At 43.1% G+C, this 14851-nt stretch overlaps 1 protein-coding gene across 1 annotated transcript in view; it reads right to left on the reverse strand.

The window, feature by feature from the left end:
• Positions 1–6770: 6770 nt before the first annotated feature.
• SCAF8 (SR-related CTD associated factor 8) overlaps positions 6771–14851 on the reverse strand; it is a 167596-nt gene continuing 159515 nt past the window's right edge. The window contains exon 21 of the mRNA XM_054821536.1: positions 6771–6859. The gene's annotated coding sequence lies outside the window, so the exon portion shown is untranslated. The remainder of the gene's footprint in view (positions 6860–14851) is intronic.

Raw genomic sequence — 14851 nt, forward strand, 5'->3', positions numbered from 1 at the left:
GTAACTAGGTGAAACTTCCCACTGTAAAAATAAGTATGATTTTCTTCAGGTAGCTGAAAAACATACCTAACACTTTCACTATTACCTAGAAACCAAGGAACCATAAAATACACACATGCCGTATAAATAATCAAACCATCTTAAAATACTGTGGGTGAAATCTTGGTCCCATTAAAGCTGATGGCAATCTTCCCGCTGACTTCAATAGCGACAGAATTTCATCCATTGTACCAACCCGTAAAGCAGAAAAGGGTAAAGAAAAAGCTTTGAAATATAAAACTAAAACAATAAATAAGATTGCTTTAATCACCACTTCTGATGCCTTCCATCTCCCGTGCAATTTCTGCCCCTCCCTCTGAAATGCCAACAAGCCGAAGGTTCGGAGCTTAGGTACCCGACTGATCTCACCCTCCCGTACAGATTTGGACCGTACCCTGCCCTTTCCACTGCTTCGTGCCCAGCAAAACACAGCACGGCAGCTCTTACACCAGTCGCATTTTAATAGCGCAGGAAAAGATCTGCGCCATTAGAACTCAGTTTTGCAGTGACTCAATCCAGAGCACCACATTTCCTAAAACTGAGGGACTTCTGGGGGGGTTTTGTTTTGTTGGGGTTTCTAAGGTTAGAGGGAAGTTCCTTAGCAATTGGTGTACAAGATCTCTTATCAGAGATGCAGGAAACTGGGCAGCACCATTTGGTTTCCATTCAAATTCTGCTCCGGTCCCAAATGAAAGGGAGTTTTGCAATTATATTGCCACCTCTACCGAGACACTGCAGAGACTTCAAAGGAAGAATATTTCTGGAAATCAAATGGCTTGGTAGGTCCAAAGGAAGAAATACACCTGAAGGCCAAATGTCTTTCATAAGATACTGGACTCTAACAACAACTATTACTCATACACAAACTACCCACTTCTGGGCAACCTAAACAGCAACTGTATCAGTACGTGAAAAGCAAAGCTTTCACACAAGACCTTAATGAATGAGCTGAGGCTACATTTACTGCCCCAGGCACCTGAACAATAAGTTCTGCAGCTCTGTAGGAACTTCTACCAGATTAGTGTCACTACAGGGAAGTGTGCTGAGCTCCAAAACTATTGAATTTTTTTTTTTTTTTCAGAAAAGAAAACATAAAAGTATTTTTAATTATGTTTATAAAAATCTGAAATCTAGCACACCTGTTTTGTTCAGACCCATCAATAATTATTTTTTAAATGCCAACAGCAGGCCAGACAGAAAAGTAAGAAAAAATTCAAGTCATGCAAAAGTATGGACCACTAGGACTGGACTAAGCACTAAGTTTGCTTGTAACAGCAAATATAGAGAGGCAACATTTCCTTAAATGTTGCCTTTTAGACAGTTACCCCCCCACACACACACACGCACACCCGATTTCTTTTTAATATGGTCCACAATGCTTTTATAAGACATCAAAGGTTGTACAAGGCATGAGCATATGAACAAGAAACACTGATTTTATTTTGAAGTGAGGATACTCAGTGTTCACTATCCATCGTTTTATTTTCTGGGTCTTCTATTTCCAAGATCATTTTGCTATCCTATTTAACGTTATCCTGTATTACACAGTCAAGGGTTTTGAAATATGTCATTCTTCAATATTAAAGTATAACATGTTTTTTAAGAGATTAGCTCCATATGCAAATTCAGCTGAAGACTGTAGGGAACATTTGATGTACATAATTTAATACAAACAAACAAAACCAACCTCTGCCTGACATATCAGGACAGAAGACACTATTTCAGTGGGGAAGACAGATTATAGCTTAAGGTTTCGCAGGACACTGGAAAGAGGGAGCAGAAATGAGCGCTCATCCTCAGCAGGACAGCAGATCCCTGTAGCAGACAAAAAGCAGCAGCTGTCAGAACCTCGAGCGGGGATTTATCTCTGTAGCCTGCTGATGACAGTGGTCAGGCTCAGGTGGGAGAACAATGGCCTACCCTGACTGACAGGGAGCTCAGTTAAAATGCCTCTCACAGAAATATAAACACAAATACTCCTCCTGCTCCCATGCTCACCCACAGAGCACCACCATTTCTGCTCAAGGCCTGGCCATACAGACCAGGAAAAACCTGGTAGCTGCGCTACCTACATCCACCAACCCCTGCCACCTCACATTACAGCGAAGGAGGACGAGCTCTCCAGCACGACAGACAAGCCACATCTTGCTGGCCACAGAGCAAGAGTGGGCAGAGGGGTAGTTATTCTGGCAGGGCCACAGTTCGGCATCCCACACTCCCCTCTCGGGGAGTTGCGTCCCCCTTCCCACGGCACACCCCAACAGCTTCATGAGGGAAAGGTGCTACTTTGCTCCTTTCATCACACCATCTTGCCAGCAGTGCCAGCTTCTACTAGTGTCAAGCTGGATATACGTAACAGGCTGGAGGGCAGCATCATTAAACTTTGTCAGGCATGCCTAACTTTTCCATGTCATCTTTAGTAAGGCTGATGATCCTTGCGGCTGGTGCAGTCGAGCTGTGCAGCCGAGGAGGATGGGGCTGTGACAGAGAACACCGAGGCAACAGAGAAATGAATGTATGGCTAGAAACTAAGAGTACGCAGTAGCTACAGCTAGCCAGTGTTGGAGATAGGAATATTACTTCATCTTGAAGTTTTTAGGGCCTTACATACTCCTTCTAGGGTTACACTGCAAAAAATGCATACAGCAGATTGATTTATTTTTTTTTTTAGGAAATCAGTAACTCGGTTTTACTGAGTTTATCCACTGTTGCCTGTCAGTAAGAAATTGTTTCCTGAATACAGAGTTTAAACAGCAGCCCACAAGGCTTCCCTCAGCAGACCTCAGCCTTTTTTGCACTTTTCCTCTTGTACACTACACCTGAACATCAGTCACAGAGACCTGCCCAAACAGCTGCAAAGCTTCTTTCTGCCATGTCCTTACCTTGTTTTTGCACAAGGTTTGAAGGTACACTGTTGGTACCAACATTATACGTTCTTGAAAGAGTTTTTAAGATTGCTCCGTTCCATGGTTTACATGAAGGCACTGGTGCATATTCGTCTCATGTTTGATTAGCTTCCTGATCATTCTATCACAGTTTTGGTTTTTTTTTTTCCCCTGGGTCTACAAACTTTCGTTTGGCATTTTCTCGTCCAATCAGCCACATGAGCAAGACTTTCATTTGGAAAGGAGATAAAGAATGACGCCTTGGTTTTAGTTACTTTAACCTAGGAGCAATTTGTTGCAAGAGTCTACAGATGGAGTTATGATCATGTCTTAATCGAACAACCGAGCCCACAGTCTTACTGCATATGCCAGCAATGCTGGGCCATAATTAAACAGCTATTAAAGTAAGCACACAGTGACCTACTTGTCTCAATTATACATCAGCTTTGCTTCAAAAGAAGCTCTTCTGAAAAGTCAGGTGTCCGTCCTCCTCAGGCTACACCACTATTGAAGACCCAGCGTGAACACATACCAAGGGGTACTTCACTCATATCACCTTCAGCACATCCGTATCGCGTGCCAACTGTCTCTCTTCCTAACTCAGGTTTCCTACAGCTCATGCATGCATAACAAATCACTCTCCAGAGCAACCCACAAGCTGGTGTGTAGCATGGGCAGGTGTGCTTGTGTCTTCTGAGCGGTGCCCAAAGGCAGAGCGACACTTTGAAGCCTACACGCGATGCACAGCAAGCGGGTACTTTGGTCGTGTGAACCAGGAGCCCTCGGAGCCGGGGAACCAGAACCCATCACCCTGCAAAGGGAACGATCCACGTGCCTCCAGCCAGCGGGAACTCCAGCCAGCCAGGCAGGGCTCGCTCCCACAGGGCCTGAAGAAGTGCACCTTGCCACGTGCCTTTTTGGTGCCCAACACGTGCTGCCCCTTCCAAGCACACGCTAAGCTGGTAAGCCAGCACACGGCCTGCAGGGTATCAATGCCTTCCACATGCGATTAAGTTTTAAACCACTTCTATCTCCAGAACATACTTTGCTGGAATAGCTAATGAAGTCCAAGCGGTTATTGACACTACCAGAGTCTGCAAACTCTGCCTGTACGGGCCGGCTGCTGTAACAAAATTCAGCTGCAACGTAAATGCAGGAACAATCAAACTTGTTACTGCGATTCACCGAGTAATTTCAGGTTGTAAAACTGAACAGATGGCACTTGTGAGCTTTATTCAATATCTTGGACTTTTTAATTAGATTTCTGTTCAAGTCAGTCTGCTGGTCTACAGCAGGAGACCCCAGGTTTCAAAGTAACTTTAGGAATCCCATTGCTCTGTCTGATAGAAACCACTACATCAGGGAACTGCTGCAGGCACAGCTCCTGCTGCTTCCACTCCAGGAACAGGTCAGCAGGTAATTAACAGAGCAGAATTAAAGGGATAGTCCAAAAATGCAGCTACGCCTTAGCCAAAACGCAAATTAATGCTTTAATGCACCACACTGCTTTATAATTTTAGGATGCTTTTGGTATGTTTATCATTAGGAAGCTGTATGCCGCAATTTTCTCTTCCATGTCTTCATGTGGTTCTCAAATTCACCTTCTGCCACTGACAAACGCACTATGGGTTTTCATTGCTTTTTGGAAAGCTGCAGGTGATCACAATCAAAATGAAGCAAAACATACTGACTGTTAAAAAGCTGAAGAACTTGCAAGGCAATAAGTAGTTCATCTGCCCCACAGCACTAAAACATGGCAAAAACCACCAGCAGGCTCTGATGGTTGTGGGACCCAATGCCCCAACAGACCTTAGTCTCTTTACATTTTAGAATCAAATTCAGTACTTCCTTTGACCAATGCAGATAAAACAAAACAAACAAAAAACCTCCCAACGACAAAACCCAAGCCCCCAACAGGTTGACTAACATGACAAACTAAGACTTTTTATGAATGCTGCAGTGTATAAAAATCTCAGTGACACTTTTAACCTGAAGCAATAAAGCATGGCACAACACACCAGAAGAGTAAGTCTAGTTATATCAATCACAATGGCACAGCATCGTGGTTGTCCTTTTATCAAAATCAGTTAGAAGTTGACTGTTTTGGGGCTGTTTGTTTGTATTACTTTACCTTTTTGAGGAGGGAAAACTTCAAAATTCAGAAGAGCTTGTGACTGTTGTAATCACGTTCAACATAATACTGATCACTCCTGCAAATCCATTTTAATTTTATAATATATCCTGAATGTATAAGCTAGTATTAAAAATAAGCTGTCTGTATTAAAAAAAGAATGGGTCAAATACTCTACTAACTAAAGAACAGCAAAAGCAGAATTCATGCATATTTACTTCTGGGGCATCGGTGCCCTAAGTTCCTTTCAAGTGGCAGAACTCTAAAGTCATTACAAAATGTAGCAATGCTCCATTATATACTGATTTTAAAAGAGATGAGTGGGTTACAAACATTAACTGCGTGCATATATAATATTCAGACAGTTAAAAAATAATATGTAACAACCAGCTCTAAGAGTCACCTGCCTGGTGCGTGTCGGTTGGAAAAAAAAAAGCTGCAACTTGGAGAGTTTCCTTGTTTATTCAGCACAATTTTGCCCTAAAGTATTTTGTCTGGCAAGAAAAGCAATCCTGTCCTAGCACGGGATGAGACCAAATCTCTCTGAAACTGCAGCCCTCGCCAGCGCATGGGTTTTAAGATCGCGTCAGACAAACTCCCGGGGAATGAGGATGAACTGGATTTGTTCAGCTCCAGCTCTGCTCCCTAAGACTTTGTGATGCGCAGAACTGCCCATAGGCCTGAGCTTCCTAAAAGGTGGCTTTGTCAGGGTTACACAGCGGATTCCTGCTACAAAGCCCAAACATGTCTGGATTTCATATTAACTAGTAGCATACACAGTGTAGTAGATAGCATAGTATTGACAACAATGTGGGGTTTCTTCAGTTAATAATGGCAAACAATGCTGAAGCAATTAAAAATAATGAAAAGTTGAACAAACACCCCCAGCACCCTTTTATAAAGCATTATGATTAAGTCTTTTAAAATCTCTAAAACAACCCCTTTATTTCACATGACAAAACTAAAGGGGGTGGAGGGAACCCGTCCTCCCATAAGCTCAGTTGCACCAGGTCTTTCAAACACTCAGCCAAAGCGTGTGTCTCATATGCTGTGCATCAGATTTGTGACTACAGCAGAAAGACATCTGATGATCACTGGAACTAAAATTTAATGCCGCTCTGTCCTTGGGGACAGCGAGACATCAGGAGTAGGGAATCTCTTTGCTGGTAATTTTCTGTCTAATTCTGGAACGATGCAGTCTACACCAGAAACTGCTCATCCACTCCCTCTCTTTTGATAGACAGATGTCTACCACATCATAACACTCTTAATAGCTGGGCAGGAAAAAGCCTAAATCCCTCCCTCTCCCTCCTTAAGTATAGAAAACTGCATCTATGCTATTTACAGATTTGGACGCTTCTCTGGTCTGAAGTTTTGTAAATACAACCTATTTCGAAGTCAGAGGCATTAAGAGTTGGATGAATGCCTCGAGAGAAACAATTCAGACAGCCTACGTTCCCCCCAGGGCCGGTGTTCATTACTGGTTGACTCTAAAACCTCAAAGGCACCCAGTCAATCTGCAACATTAAGACCCAGGGACTAAAGTGAATTTTAAGCTGGTTGTATCTGGACCTTGGTCTATAAAACTGTTTCATAATCCAATTTATACATTCAGAAATAAACAAACCAACAAAATAAAAACAAACCAACCTTGCATAATTTATTTGTTCTCCACATGCCTTGTTTCCCTCTGCATCCTGGGGTGAAAGCACGGAGGGTGGGGTGTATTCTCAACACTGCCCTTGACGCTTCACGAGCTGAAGACTTTGTTGCTGGAAATCTCTATTTTCGTAGCACTGGCGATCTGAAAAACAAAAATTGTTTTGTTAACACATGTATCCCTAGATACATTAGAAATAAGTTTTGTTCTGAACCACTGCCAACTAAATCATTAACCTCTCCCATGCAAAGCCAGCAACTTGCATGCTAAAAAAGCAGCTAGAAACATCCCCACTCAATTCACACCTCACTTATGCGTTCTGCACAGACCGCTCATGCGCGGCGGCTAAAAACTTCTCTCTACATACAAAGGGAAGTTAGAAACCGGTAATGCAACACATTACAAACACGTGCTTCAAAGAGGAGGTTTTGTTAAGCTGTCCAGCTTTCCATCTGGGAAACACACAAACAGGAAAGGCGGCTTGAAACGGGCCAGCACCGTCACGGTCCCTCTTCTATGGTGGTGGCACTGACTGCAAACGGTGCCTGCACCACCACAGGACCGCGATCCACACAAGAGCACCTGCAGGTCTGTTCCTATATGTTCTTATTTAAAGTTTCTCGCATCCCAGTCCAGGACGGGCTATCAAATCCCAGCCACCACCTCTGCAAAACAGCCGCGCGTCAGCTACAAAGATCTCCCGTGAAATTTTCCTTGCACCGGCCGAGCCAGGTTCTGAAAAGCTGGCCACTGCTTTTGAGCAGATCAACACAGAGTAACCGGCTTCTCTTTTGCCCACACCACCTGAAAATGGTAAGACAGAAGACATAGCCGCTCTTCTTGTTCAATGCGAATACACTGAAGATGGTGTCTAACTGAGCTCCCAAAAGCTGGCAAGGAGAACTCTGTGCTCTACAATGTCTGTCGTTTTCACGCTGCCAAGTGTCAGACTGCATTACAATATTTTCTGTGATGTTTAAATTGGCATGGCTGATTTTTAACAGCTTCTTCACAGCACACAGCACCTTGTCATAAAAATATCCTTATTTCTACAACAGTTAAACTGACATACCACAGCAGAATTAAAACTAACACAAGAATTTTATCGTACTCGTGCTTCAAATGGCAGACCTTACTGAAAAGCCTGGTGATGGAGTCAGTACACAACAAAACAGGTTCTCAACTAAAATGTTACATGTAAACATGTAAAATAGAAACTAGGGGTTACTCCTCCATCTAAAATTGTCAAGCATACAAATAGGGCAACATAGTACTAGAAGTTTTCTTTTTACAAGATAACTCAGTGGAACTAGAGCAAAGTCTCAAACTGACTTCACCAAAAACAATGGCTGTCCCATTCAAGTAAAATGCAGACAAAATAGCACATAATACAAGCTGCAAAACCACCATAGAAAAGGGACAAATTAACAATAGGCCAGCAAAGTAAAGAGCAGTATCAGGCTGCAAGTTACACCCAAGAGGAAACGTGAGTAACAAGGTGTAAGCAATATTTTTCTTAGTTATTACCATAAAACCACTTGTAAAGTTCCAAATACAAAATAGAGACTTGCATTGCTGATGGGGAAGGGTCTGTATCTACCTACACAGAACGTTCAGAGCACAGAGCACCAAAACCCTCCTCACGGTCGCTCTGAGAGACACGGAGCCAAGTGCTGCAGGGCAGGGCTGCGAGCGCCGCGATGACGGCATTCAGATAACACCGCCGTGACCCATGTGTCACGGATCCTTTCTGTCGCAGATCCCTTCTGTCACAAAGTTCCCAGCACTGCCAGTGTGCCTGACGTATTTTTTGCCATACTTACTTCTCCTGCACAACGGCACAGCATGAATCCGCTCCTCAAAGAGACACAGCACTTCCTTCACCATGGTACCCAGTTCCCAAACACCAGCAACTAAGACTCAAAAGACTTGGACAGTAGCTTGCTCTCAGTCGCCTGACTGCAAAATCCCTGAACTGAGAAGTGCCCTTTTTCTTCCCATGCTCCAGCTCACTGCAGAGAGCCACTTGGGCATTTTCCCTTTCCTGCTGGAACCACGTTTCCAGCTCTTCACAGACAGGGCTGCTCTACTGATGCTTTGATAGACGCAGAGTGAGAGCCAGTACGACACTAGACACAAGATCCGTGTCAGTATATACAAGTAATTTCAACAACGTAGAGTTAAACTCTGCCCTCATGGGCAAACCTGACTCCCCTGGATTTTTACTGGCCCATAACTATAGGGGAAATGCAGCTGGCTGTTAGCTAATTACAGCCACGGTGACCTCATGGTACTAACACTCAGTCATCCCAGATTTGTAAATGTACAGCTAAAACATTTCAATCTGGGCAAGAACGGGCAGAAATGAGAGCACAAAGTTTACAGCAGGCAGATGGTGTACTACTTTTGATAGGAAAGCACCAATTTATGGTAAAGTAATACAAGAGCTCCCTACCAGTCAGGTCTTACTCAGAGACTTATTAAGGACGATATCCTGCTCTGTTTGAAGAAAAAATACTAGCCAGGGAAGAGGGCCAGTGTTTCCGTGTTTCAGTGTTTCTGAAGTGCTTCCAGCAGTCCCGGCAAGCTACCTCTCAGGGAGGTCACGATGTTCGCCCACAAACAGGCCATCAACTGCTGAAGGAAGTTTGCCATGGTCAATACAAACTTCCCAGCAACGCTCTGCCAGCTCTGTGATACCCTTATTATTAACCTGTAGACCTCCAAATAAAGGGTAGTGTGTTCTTGCATACATACAGAGCTTTACTCATTCAGTTATCTTTTTATAGCAGTCTAGGGCATCTTCCACCCAGTGATCTTACAACACTCCCACTTCCCCTTTCCTAAAAGAAGCCTTTTAATGCCAAGGATTCTGAAACTTCTACCAAGGACAAAGCATTTCTAAAGAAATCCACCTGAACAAACAAACAAAAAAAAAATCTTTTGTGTGTCAAGCAAAGGGAGAAGTTTAAAAAGTAGAAAGAAGTCATTAAGAGACAAAGTTTCTCTATACTAAAGTAACAGTCATATAAACCTCACGTCTCAGAATGCAATTGTAGCCTCCTGTATACTAATGAAGCCAAAATCCTGCACCCTAAACATGGCAAATACAACACGATAGGGTCTGCCATTTAGTTAAGGACAGACAGGTAGGCATAGCTGTGAATGTCTTAACAGAACAGATTAGACAGTAAGTGCTAGGGTACCCAGACTTGATTTAGTCATTAATCTTGTACTCACACTTTCATTTTCCTGCTGAATAAGGGGGTACACAAAAATAAACACCAGCAAATGGCTAGCTGGTAGGGCGGTGAAGACGTTAGTACAAAGCTGCCATGGGCCCTTCCAGCTCTATTGTAAAGGAAGAGTGAATTACATTATATACTCATTATATACATTCAAGTCACAGATGTAGTTCCTCAATTGCTCTCTGGGAAGGGCTGTACAAACTCAGGGTAGGTGCCACCTGCACGAGCAGAGAGTGAACACCGACTGTTTGGGTTTTTTTGTTGGGTTGCCAGACATCATCAGTACAAACTATAGCCTCTGGTTAAAGCCAGCACACGATGACCTGGTGCTGAGCAATTCAGGAGCACAACTTTAAAACACCTCCATTCATCCCAGCTGTAGTAAAAAGGAGGTATGAGATGCTACCAAATCCCAACAGGTTTGGCAAGAAGGAAGCAGAGAGGTGAACTGTTCATACGGCTCCCCTGGGGGGTTAGGTGCTTGCAGCCAAGCTAGCGACAGCACAGTGCCCTCCCGTAAGTTGTACTGCCGACAGCTGTCCAGGATAGTGAAGTACAATATATGCATCCAGGCCTTGGCCTCTCAGTCATCAGAGAGGAGAGAGATTTTAACTTCTTCTGTGCCACCTATGTTAAACTAGCAACCACGGAACAGCTTTCTGCAACAGTCCATCAGTTTGCTGCACATGCTTTTCTTGGATTCCTCTCCCCTCTTCCCCTGGAGAGACTTGGGAATACTCTGCAGATCAGAAGTAATACAATGGAAAGTTGCTCCTGCTTACAGAAGAGAAGAAAAAAAATCCCAAAATACTTTCAGCCCCATTGAACCACTCTAAACGTGCCAACGTACCGGACGCACGCATTCAGCGTACATTCAGCAGGGGCAGCAGCACAGCTCCCGGGAGGCCAGGCTGCACCAGCTCTGCTCACGGGCAGTAAACCCTCAGATCTCCATTCACTGAGGGCACCCATTGGCCTGACCACTAAGGCAAGGCTCTGCCACAGCCTGCAGCTCTGCCCGGGAGGCAGAAGCCGCCTGCACAGGAAAAGCTGGACTTCACTTCCCTGTGCCTCGGCGTTTGCTTTGGGAAACTTCACGTTCCCAAGCAGCGTTTCGGGATCTATCCTCACTGCTCTGCCAGATGCGGAACTGAGCCAAGCAGGTATGCATCTCTGGGATGATCCAAGGCATTTCTTTCCCTGCCTTTCTTGCTATTTTCAGAATACATTTCTGAAAGCGCTTGAAAGTATTTTTTTACTTTTGTTGACGATTTACATTTCAGAGGCAGCATGTGAACAAAAGTGTTGATCTTTTTCTTAACCTTTGACTGATCCTATGAGAAAAAGGAACATCTTGTTAACATTATTTACCCTTAATTCACTGATTCTACACAAAACGATCATCATCTAAAGCCTCTAACTCTCTACTCAGCGGTTTAATTAGAAAAATGATCATTGATTAATCCACTTGAGTTACTCTGGAGAAGGTGCGACTGAACAGAGATCACTCCACCCCAGAGAAATATGCATTAATTAGTTCTGCATTAAACTGCTTTCCTCTATTCAACTTCAAAAAAAAAAAAAAACCTACAACACAACAATAACAAAATACCTTTCAGTATTAAACTTCTGAGGTATTTTTTATTTTACTTTATTCTTTAGGAAGTCTCACATTTTCTTGTCTTGGATTTCATATCCATCTATTTAATTTTATTTTTTTTTAATTATTGTGGTTTTACAAAAATAAACAAACCTAGGTTAGAGAGAGGTTCAATACGCCTTTGCAAAGTTCTGCCAAAGAACTGCAGTCACGAATTAGTTGGCTTGGGCAAGCAATGAAGGATGACACTGATACTTGATGGGAATGTACACAGCGTTACCTACATACCAAAGCTGAAACCAGGTATACTCCCATCCACCAAGTGGTTTCAGTGTCCCACCTAGGAAGACAATCAAATAGAAAACTTCATTGAAAGGTGTCCTCACCTATTTTGAAGCTCTCATCAAAATTTCTCCAACCACAGGCTGACCTACAGCATGATCATGAGTCTTTTACCCCTGAAAAATGGGTAACCCTTCCTTGACCACATCTGTGCACCACAACTTACGCTGCTTTTAGTCTGGTAAAGCTCATTCTTCACCTCACCTTAGGGTCACAATTCTGTTTGCTGATGCTCTGAACAGCAAGAAGGACTGACTAACTTTTCTCTTTCGTGAAAATCCCCTCCTGGTCTCGACACATGAATAGAAAGCATCCCCACAGCATCACCTTCTCCTTGCCTACTGCCCTGTGACCAAGGGGGACGCTATCTCCTTCCCACAGGTCTAGGGACAGAACGGCTGATACCCAGGTGACATTGAGCAAATAACCCTCCTGCTCCGTCTCCCTTTGTCCAGCAAGGTCTCCTGCAAGGTGGCAGGTAGAGTTGGTGACTCAGCTCTGTGTACAGGAGCAGCCCAATCCTTCTCCTGGTCACCAGAAAATGACATTAGAAAGAGAGACATGGAGCAGACCGGACAGCCAGGCTAGGCGGGATAGGGAGGGAGGAGCAGGGCTTTTGCTTCCACATCCTAAATTACATGCTTTCTATCATCTCTTCTCCTATGTATGCCTCTTCCCATACTTGGCATTATTTATTCACTTTCAAAGCACAAGCCACCACGCAGGAGACACCACAGCCCCACAGAACTCCTGGTACGTGGTTAGAAAGGATTTTTCCATTGGCCTCTGTCAACTTAATACATAATCAATAAATGGCGTCAGCAGAAGTCGAGCGAGAAAGCTGATCCTACACCAACATGCCATTTTAAGAGCATCCAGAATCAATCCCCCGTGAATCGCCTCCTCTGTTGCCGTTATGCGTGCTGATGGAAAGGTTTTATCCTAAAATCTTTTATTTCAAGGTTATTTCAGCATCAACAAGTTATGTAGAAAAGAAAATAAGCCTATGCTATTGCAAAGGACTGTGACTGATAACTAAATCTTACTGAGGTTTCTGATGGTCTTGCCAACACTCGTAGATCAGTTCAACAATGCAGACTTAAAGAGGGGGTGACTGATGGGGAACGGACACAGAAATAGCAGAACTGAGCCTGGTCTAGGTGAGGTCCATCACCGAACCACAGCTTTCTAGTGGTGAAGGGACTAGATCTGCAGAGAGCATGAGCATGGCCCCATCACCAGTTTGGGATTCTCAATTTCAAAACATTTTTGCAGTGAAGCAGATTAAGAACATAAACATTCCTAGCCAGGCAGAGATCAGTCATAAACCTCTTCTGAAATGGAGATGAACTCTCTTATTGTGTATTTAAAGCAACACTATAAACCAGGCCATATCTATATAAAGCAACGCTGTGAGCTTAAAGCAACAGCAGCATTATCCTCTGTCAGAGCTCAGGCTGAATACCCCAGGAGAGACCCACAAACAGTACTACTGTTCAGGACAAAACACTAAAAAAAAAAAAACCAAACCAAAACCAAAACCCTCTTCATTTCTAAGCAAAATTTCAAAAGAAATTAAAAGCTTTTACAGAAAAAAGTAAAAGAGTTAGAGATTAGTTCTGGTGAAATTTTCCATGAAGCTAACAAAGCAAGTCAAAATAAGTTGCAGGTATAAAGGTGGGCCTCAGATTTCCATAAATCTAGCAATGCTATCAACAGGTAATTGCTTGCATTTGATGGTAGATACCAAATTTCACAGACATCGATAACTACATTTTACAGATAGCATGCTGTAGAAAAATACAAGATAATGCAGTATATTCTCAAGCATTCTTTAAGTACTTTATTTTTCTTTTTCTGGCATATTCATCTTAACAATTTTTTAGTATGTTATGTCATACTCTAGAAAACAGCCTGGTATTTTAATATTGTGTTTTCATCAGGACATTCCTAATTGATTAAAAGCAACAGAAGTGGTGGGAAAAACTGACTTCAAAATATGAAACTGAAAGGCCAAAATCCTTTTGTTTTTTGCTTAAATATGTTTGTGAAAAATTCAGTACATCAAGATAAACATTTAAGGGAAATACTGGGGTTGCTCCTCCTTGCCTCAACACCCAAACTCCTTGGGAAGTCACCCGCCATTAACTCCAGGTGCCAGGCAGACAAAACCTATAATTCGCCACACTGACTACGTCTTATCTAACATTTTATAACACAGGGCCTTGAACTGCTTAATTGTTTTACTTTGCTCTACAACCTTTATGGTTTTTTCCAAATTAAGAGCATGAAGTTGACACGGATGATAACATTTCCACTCACATGAGTTTTAATTAATGGCATTTTTGTTGGTGGGAGCATGCTTTGAGACGGGCAGTCTTAGCGCTAAGGAACAAACCTTACGGAACATCCTAATAGCCTGAATAGGCTGAAAATGCTAAACGGTGTATCATGATTGCTGCAGGTTGCTAGGACATCCATGGCAACATTCACCTTTGGGTCTGAAATGTGGATGCAAATCTGAAGGGCGACAAAACAGCATTCTTTGTCACGGTTTGTATAGCAGATTAGTAGACAGATTGTAAAAACAACCTAGGCATTTATACTTAGTAGGCAACTATGTCTTTGCTGCAATCCTGAACTATTTCTTAGCCTGCTAACTTAGCCAACACTAGAGGCTGGCAAGTGCTGCCCTCCCCCTTTTCACCTCAACTGCCCAAATATAAATTCTCCCTTTCAGAAAAGCTCCTGGTGCCTTTCAGGGATCATGACTGAGAAAGTAAAGATCCAAAGCACTTCTCACTAGAAGGAGTATTTTGTGCCTTCTGAGCAAGCTGAATATTTTAAAAGGGCTTAAGATAGGGAGAAGCAAGAGTTATCAATGCCATTATAAACGTGAAAGAACAAGAGGAATGCGGGAGGAGGGAACCCAAACTACGTGAAGCC

Source organism: Grus americana, chromosome 3 (assembly GCF_028858705.1).
Source record: "Grus americana isolate bGruAme1 chromosome 3, bGruAme1.mat, whole genome shotgun sequence".
NCBI lineage: Eukaryota > Metazoa > Chordata > Aves > Gruiformes > Gruidae > Grus > Grus americana.